Source organism: Ranitomeya imitator, chromosome 5 (genome assembly GCF_032444005.1).
Source record: "Ranitomeya imitator isolate aRanImi1 chromosome 5, aRanImi1.pri, whole genome shotgun sequence".
Lineage (NCBI taxonomy): Eukaryota > Metazoa > Chordata > Amphibia > Anura > Dendrobatidae > Ranitomeya > Ranitomeya imitator.
The window spans coordinates 93755150-93763173 of record NC_091286.1 but is presented as its reverse complement, the minus strand read 5'-3'; positions in this window follow the sequence as shown (position 1 = coordinate 93763173).

The window sequence follows — 8024 nt, the reverse complement described above, 5'->3', positions numbered from 1 at the left end:
GTATCCTGGATGAGCTGCACTACCTGAGCCACTTGTATGGGTTGTAGAGTCCGTCTCATGCTACCACGAGTGTGAAAGCACAACCAACATGCAAAAGTGACCAAAACATCAGCCAGAAAGCATTGGTACTGAGATGTGGTCTGTGGTCCTGCAGAACCACTCCTTTATTGAGTGTGTCTTGATAATTGCCAATAATTTACATCTGTTGTCTATTCTATTTGCACAACAGCATGTGCAATTAATTCTCAAACAGTGTTGCTTCCTAAGTGGACAGTTTGATTTCACAGAAGTTTGATTTACTTGGAGTTATATTCCGTTGTTTAAGTGTTCCCTTTATTTTTTTGAGCAGTGTATATATACACAATATTACTTGTGACCTACCTTGTTTCTATTATTTAAAATTCTATATAGCTTAAACTCATGATACCCAAAATATAACTATCTCATGCGCTATATTGTTATCAATGTTCTGGTTTGTGCTGTCTTTTATACTTTTTTAGCTGAACGAATACTTTCTATACTTGTACATTTAGTAAAAAGAGTCTATTTTAGCTAAAAGCTCCTTTCTCTGGTATTATAATAAAATAGTACTTGGAATTTCTTTGACCATGCAATAAGACAATAAAGCATTTCAGAGTAAAGTTCAGTGAATTGATTTCATGTGAATGAATCGAATTTGTGGCAATTTTTTAAGAATGTGCTGCTGAACCCTGCAAATTCTGACAAATTATGACTTGCTTTGAACGAATTGCCTAAAATTGTTTCCACCGTTTTTCACAATACAGAAGATTGAGAAGGCTCACGTAATGCCTTGTAGCTATCACATTACATGTTATATCACAGGCAATCAGGTGAGACTCTCATAGCTTGCATAAACATAAAGGCAGGGAATGCAGCAACCATTTATGGTGAATCTGGATAACCAGAGGACGTCACAGCTTAAGCATAAAGATATGGAGAGAAATCCATAAAACAGGGAAGAAACTATACTGATAATGTAACAGTAAGAAGTGAATAAAGTAAGCACGTGAGGAAAAGAGACTAGTGCTGTACATATTTTCCAATACAATTGGAGACTTAAGTTCTTTCAATTTGCCATGAATCAAATTTCCTACAAACATTCAGCAAATATGATTTCAATTTTTGAAAGATTCATTCACCTCATTACAAAATCAACATATTATTTACTCCCAGTAGAGTAAAAAAAAATCAGTTTCCACCTGTGACTTTAAGAGGTATCTGCTGATAATCATTCATACAGCAGCAATGTATGAACATCTTTAAAATGTTCTACTCATAAAGCAAGCTCTTTAAAGAAACAATGTTCAGGGTGGGCCATTTATATGGATACACCTAAATAAAATGGGAATGGTTGGTGAAATCAATGATATAAACTTCCTGTTTGTGGCTCATTAGTAAATGGGAGGGGGAAAACTTTTCCAGATGGGTGGTGACCATGGCGGACATTTTGAAGTTGGCCATTTTGGATCTAACTTTTATTTTTTTCAATGGGAAGAGGGTCATGTAACATGTCAAACTTACTAAGAATTTCACAAGAAAAACAATGCTGTGCTTGGTTTTAACGTAACTTTATTCTTTCATGAGTTATTTATACGTTTATGACCACTTATAAAATGTGTTCAAAGTGCAACCCATTGTATTGGATTGTCAATGCAACCCTCTTCTCCCACTCTTGACACACTGGTAACATAGTAACATAGTAACATAGTAACATAGTAGCAACACTGCAGAAGAAATGCTAGCACAGGCTTCCAGTATCCATTGTTTGAGATGCTGCACATCTCGTATCTTCACAGCATAGACAATTGCCTTCAGATGACCCCAAAGATAAATGTCTAAGAGGGTCAGATCGGGAGACCTTGGTGGCCACTCAACTGGCCCACGATGACCAATCCACTTTCCAGGAAACTGTTCATGTAGGAATGCTCGGACCTGACACCCAAGATGGTGCACCACCACATTTTGGGTGTCAGGTCTTAGCATTACTACATGAACAGTTTCCTGGAAAGTTGATTGGTCATCGTGGGCCAGTTGAGTGGCCACCAAGGTCTCCCAATCTGACCCTCTTAGACATTTATCTTTGGGGTCATCTGAAGGCAATTGTTTATGCTGTGAAGATACGAGATGTGTAGCATCTGAAACAATGGATACTGGAAGCCTGTGCTAGCATTTCTTCTGCGATGTTGCTATCAGTGTAACTCATGAAAGAATAAAGTTACATTAAAACTGTCATGATATGGTATGAAATATCATAAGTAGTTCTCTTGCTAGCCTGCGTGGGCTAAGCCCCCCTTCTTGGAGTGATGCTGCAACAGTTTGTAGCTTCAAATTCCTGACTTTCAACTCCCAAGCTCCCCTTCCCTTTCATTCAGCCAAGAGCTGCTTTGCCAATGTACTGGGGAGTTTTATGGCCGAGAGGTATTTACGACTAGGCTCAAATCTTCCTCTAGCAGAGAACTGTTTAGAAGTGTCTAGAAGTTTCCAGGATCCATGAAAGATTCTTTGTTTGGTTTTTGTACGATATTATGCACAATGTTTACGTTAAGAACACGAAAATATATATTCGTATTCTCACTCGGTGGACCTACCCATCCCTTGAAACTCAGGCTTCTAACTCCGTCTGGTAAAGAAGTAGGGTTTTCTCTGTAAATATGTATCCCAGATAGGACATATTTGATCTCATTAGAATGCTCACGTTAATCCGAGATGAATGATGGGTTTGTTAGGACTATGACATGTTTTGTAGCGGAGTTATCAAAATTAGATATAGATTAGAATAAAATGAGTTAACTGAAGAGGTAGGAGGGACGAGGTGATCCAACCCCTTTCTGGGTTGTTACAGGCTTGGCTATAACTGTCTGCACACATCCCCAGCTTCCTTCTTGTCCTTTTTTACCCTGGAAGAGCTGAGCGCATCCCATGAACTGGGACGTATGGAAAACCGCACTAGCCTGGGAGCCTGCCATGCTTTGAACATGTGAGTGTTATCTTTTCTCCTTTATTCCCTTTATGTTAAAATTACCCGTGTATATATTTGCAATTGTCTCATTTGTAACATCTTTATAAAATATTTTTGATAAAGCACTGCCTAATTTTTATGGAATATAATATTTAATATTAGTTCGTTCTCCTGTTCTAAACCGTACCCTCAGTCTTCTGAAGGGAAATACGCTACTGTTGTGTTGGGTTAGCTTCGGACCCGTTTAATCGAAGCTGGTGGCAGCGATAGTGTGCTGACTTTTGGATTATGTTGTAGCGACTGCGGCGTTGATAATTATTGTTCCTGCCTGAGTGGGAGTAGTTTATCGCGTCGCTGCAGCGTGCCCAATAGCCAGTACATAGCAGGCAGCCTTTCTGGCGACTAATTACCCAGGGTGCAGTACCTAATCTGACCTGAGAGTAAGGGGGGCGCCAGAGAGCTGCAAGTGTTAAGTGGAACAGTAAGCGGGATATACATAAATCCCTGCAGTTTGTGGTATATTGAAAGCAGTGGGATACCTAGAATAAGCCCCTGCTGTAAACTAAGAGGTCAATAGCCTTGTGTGTGTTTTCTCATCACATTGTTAGCAGTGGAGGGATAACTAAGATAAGCCCCCCTGCACATGTGATAGCCGTCTGTTGGCCCAAAGTCACCCCGACCCGTGACGTAGGGGTGACGGTCACGGTGTGAATTGTGACAAATTGGTGGCAGCAGTCAGGGGAATCCTGACATTTGGTGGCAAGGCGGTGGGATATTAGAGCATTAGTGATTTGGTTTGAGCAATCATTCCTCTCACTAAAAACTGGCAGAAAGTTCTTGCAAGGACTCTGCGCAAATAAGTTTGGAGAACAAACTCAGTGTTTTTTAGTTGTGAGACAATTGCGTACTGGTAATTATCCCCTCCCTTCTGTTCGTTTTTCTATCCTATCTTTTATTTGGCAACCATGGCTGCGAAAGGGGAAGCCTGGTACAACCAGCAGAAGAAGGACATTCTTGCTGGGATATGCATGTACCACGGCCTGAACCCCCAGGACAAGTCCAAGGCTCAAATGGTCGCTGACCTGGTGCAATGGGAAGCCGACCAAACCAGGCCACAGAGCCCAGAGGCCGCAGAAGCCAGCACAAGCGAACATGGTGCTGCAGCAGAGGTCCAGCCACTCAATACGGGCCCTACTGGCAACCAGGGGGGCGCAGACCTCCTCCTGCAGCTGGCTCTGCATCAAGGCTCCGCAGATGACCTAGAGAGACGTCTGCAGCTGATCCAGCAATACCAGGAGCGAGCCGAGCGAGAGGCCCAAGCCCAGCGAGCCGAGCGGGAGGCTGAGAGAGCCGAGCGCCAAGCCCAGCGAGAACATGAACTGGAGATGCTCCAGCAGGGGGGGATGCCCTCCACCGCCCAGAGACGTGAGCCCAGCAGCGCTCTGATACCTAAGCCCCGGCCCGATCACTTTCCTGCTATGGAGAAGGACGGGGACTTGGACACTTTTCTGCGGGCCTTTGAGAAAGCCTGCAGACAGTACCGGCTGCCTACAGATGAATGGGCCCGATACCTGACACCAGGGCTGAGAGGTAAAGCTCTGGAGGCGTTTGCTGCCCTCCCTCAAGAACAAGATGGTGACTATGAGGCCATCAAGCAGGCTCTGATAGCCAAGTACCAGCTTACACCCGAGGTGTACCGTAGAAAGTTCCGGACCCTCCAACGTGGCCCACACGACAGTTACAGTGATGTGGTGCATGGACTGGGGACCCACTTTGACCAGTGGACCCAAGGACTGTCAGTGACCACCTTTGCACAGCTGCGAGACCTGATGATCAAAGACCAGTTCTTTCATCTTTGCCCAGCTGAGGTGCGACAGTTCGTGATGGACAGAGAACCCAAAGACGTGACGAAAGCAGCGCAGATTGCCGATGCCTATAAGGCCAACCGTAGATCGGAAGTGCGGAAGCCAGTCACCACCAGCTGGAGAGGGGGTAAGCCTGCACCTAACGCCAGTACCCCTGCCAGCCAACACACCAGAGGTCCTGGCCCTGTGGCCAACAACACCAGACCCACCACCGAACCTCACCAGTGTTACTTCTGCAATCGGACTGGTCATATCAGTACCTTCTGTCCAGACAGGCCGAAGAACCCCCCAGCTAAGGCCCCAGGGCCTAATGCAGCAGTTCTTTTGGTGGGTGGTGTGGTTGGGAGGGTGTGTGACAACGTACAGCACGTCACTGTGGGAGGCCATGTTGCTACAGGCCTCAAGGACACCGGGGCTGAACGAACCCTCATCCGACCCAAACTGGCGGCCCCTGAAGAAATCATTCCGGGGAAAACCCTAACTGTCACTGGGATTGGGGGCATCAGCTGTCCCTTACCAATGGCCCAGGTTTATATTGATTGGGGTGCCGGGAGCGGGGTGAAAGAAGTGGGGCTGTCTGATAATTTGCCCACTGATGTTTTGTTGGGGACTGATTTGGGGAGGATGGTTGCATACTACGTCCCTGACACCCCTCCCCAATCTACTAATGAGGGTAAAGTTAACCCTGATGATGATGATGATGGGAAATCGCATGTGTTACCTGACCATGCTTTATCTTGTAATGATGCATCTAATAACCATTTTTTTCCTAGGATTGATGGTGAAAATGTTGTACCTGTACCGACGGAACCTGATAATGATTTTTCTGTGAAAGTTGATGTGTCCATAGGTACAGGAGTGCTCAGCCACGTCGCTCTGCGGAGTGAGAAGGCTGAGGAACCCCTAGCAGGGGCAAGTGTCGGTGCTACAGGAAATGGGGAGATGCATGGGAACCGTGAGGAAGGTGATGCCATGAAAGTGACCAGTGCCACCGAGGAAGGTAACTGGCCCATAAGTAGCACTGCCCCAGGAGTGTTGGGGGTGGATGGAGAGGTAGAGCCCATAGCAGCGCCGGCTGATGGGTCTGCAGAAACCCCCGGGGAGACAGCCTACGTAGCTGCTGTCACCCACAGTCAGAGTGCCCGGAACGCAGATAACTGTCTGCCCTCCGGACCCTCCTCAGTCACCACTGTGACTGAACCAGAGGTGGACCCAGAGAAGGTCCAAGAGGGTTCCCGTGGGGAAGGGACCCTGACGTCGCTTCTGGCTTCCCCTAGCCAGGAGTTTCAGGCCGCTCTGCACACAGATGCGAGCCTAGAGAGTTTGAGACAACTTGCCGGGACGCTCGTCTCCGAGGCTGATAAGGAGAAGGTGTTCTGGGAACAAGGAAGGTTATACCGGGAGACCGTACCCGGAGAATCACAAAAGGAGTGGTTGAGGGAAAGACAGCTGGTCGTCCCGCAGCAATTCCGGGGTGAGTTGTTGCGGATTGCCCATGAGATCCCGCTAGCTGGACACTTGGGGATCAGCAAAACTAAGGCCCGGCTGTCTCAACACTTCTATTGGCCTAAGATGGGGACAGATGTGTCAAACTACTGCCGCTCCTGTGTCACCTGTCAAAGAGTGGGGAAGGCGGGGCCTGCTATTAAGGCTCCCCTGATCCCTTTGCCAGTGATAGAGGAGCCTTTCCAGAGGATCGCGGTGGACATTGTGGGCCCGCTGGCCGTCCCCAGCAGCTCTGGAAAGCAACACATCCTTACTGTGGTAGACTACGCTACCCGGTACCCAGAGGCAGTAGCTCTGTCATCAACTAGGGCAGATAAGGTGGCGGATGCCCTGTTGGCCATCTTTTCACGTGTAGGGTTTCCCAGGGAAATGCTTACTGATCAAGGGACCCAATTTATGTCCCGCCTAATGGAGGCTCTCTGTAAGAGAATGCAGGTTAAGCACCTGGTATCGAGTGCGTATCACCCACAGACCAATGGCTTGTGTGAACACTTCAATGGTACCCTCAAACAGATGCTACGCATGCTGGTTGAGACTCAAGGGTGCGACTGGGAGCCGTAGCTCCCACACCTGCTGTTCGCTTACCGAGAGGTTCCGCAGGCCTCGACGGGGTTCTCCCCCTTCGAGCTCCTGTACGGCAGGTGAGTCCGGGGACCCCTTGGGTTGGTAAGAGAATCCTGGGAAGAGGAGCCGAACCCTTCTGAAGTGTCCATAGTGGAGTATGTCATGCGCTTCCGTGACAAGATGCAGACCTTGACGCAGTTGGTGCATGACAACATGACGCAGGCTCAGGCTGATCAGAAGCACTGGTACGACCAGAATGCCCGGGAGTGGACCTACCACGTGGGTCTAAAGGTGTGGGTGCTGGTCCCCGTACCAACGGATAAGCTTCAGGCAGCCTGGGAGGGCCCGTACGTCGTCCACCAACAGCTCAACCCGGTCACGTACGTGGTCACGCTTGACCACGCTCGGGGTAGGCGAAAGGCCTTTCACGTCAACATGATGAAGGCTCATCACGAACGTGAACCTTTCGTCCTAATGGTCTGCAGCTTGCCCGAAGACGGGGAGGAAGACACCCTCCTGGACATGCTGGCCCAAGCCAAGGCCAATGGGTCCATCGAGGACGTGGAGGTAAGCGCCTCGTTAACTGAACCCCAGCGGTTGCAGTTGCAAACCACACTGGAACCCTTCCGGTTCGTGTTCTCCAACCGACCTGGGTGGACTGAGTTAGCAGTCCACGAGGTGGACACCAGGAATCACGCCCCGCTACGGCGAACACCCTATCGAATCTCTGACCAGGTGCAGCAGATTATGCACCAAGAGATCGATGAGATGTTACAGCTGGGGGTGATTCGACATTCAAAGAGCGCGTGGGCATCACCTGTAGTTCTCGTGCCAAAGAAGGACCGGACCACCCAGTTCTGCGTGGACTACAGGGGGCTCAACGCCATCACAGCCTCGGATGCGCACCCAATGCCGCGCATCGAGGAGCTGCTTGAGAAGTTAGCTGGTGCAAATTACCTAACAATAATGGATCTGAGTCGAGGATACTGGCAGATTCCCCTGAGCCCTGAGGCACAGGAGAAGTCCGCCTTTATCACACCCTTTGGACTGTACGAGTCCACGGTCATGCCCTTCGGCATGAAGAATGCCCCTGCCACTTTCCAGCGGAT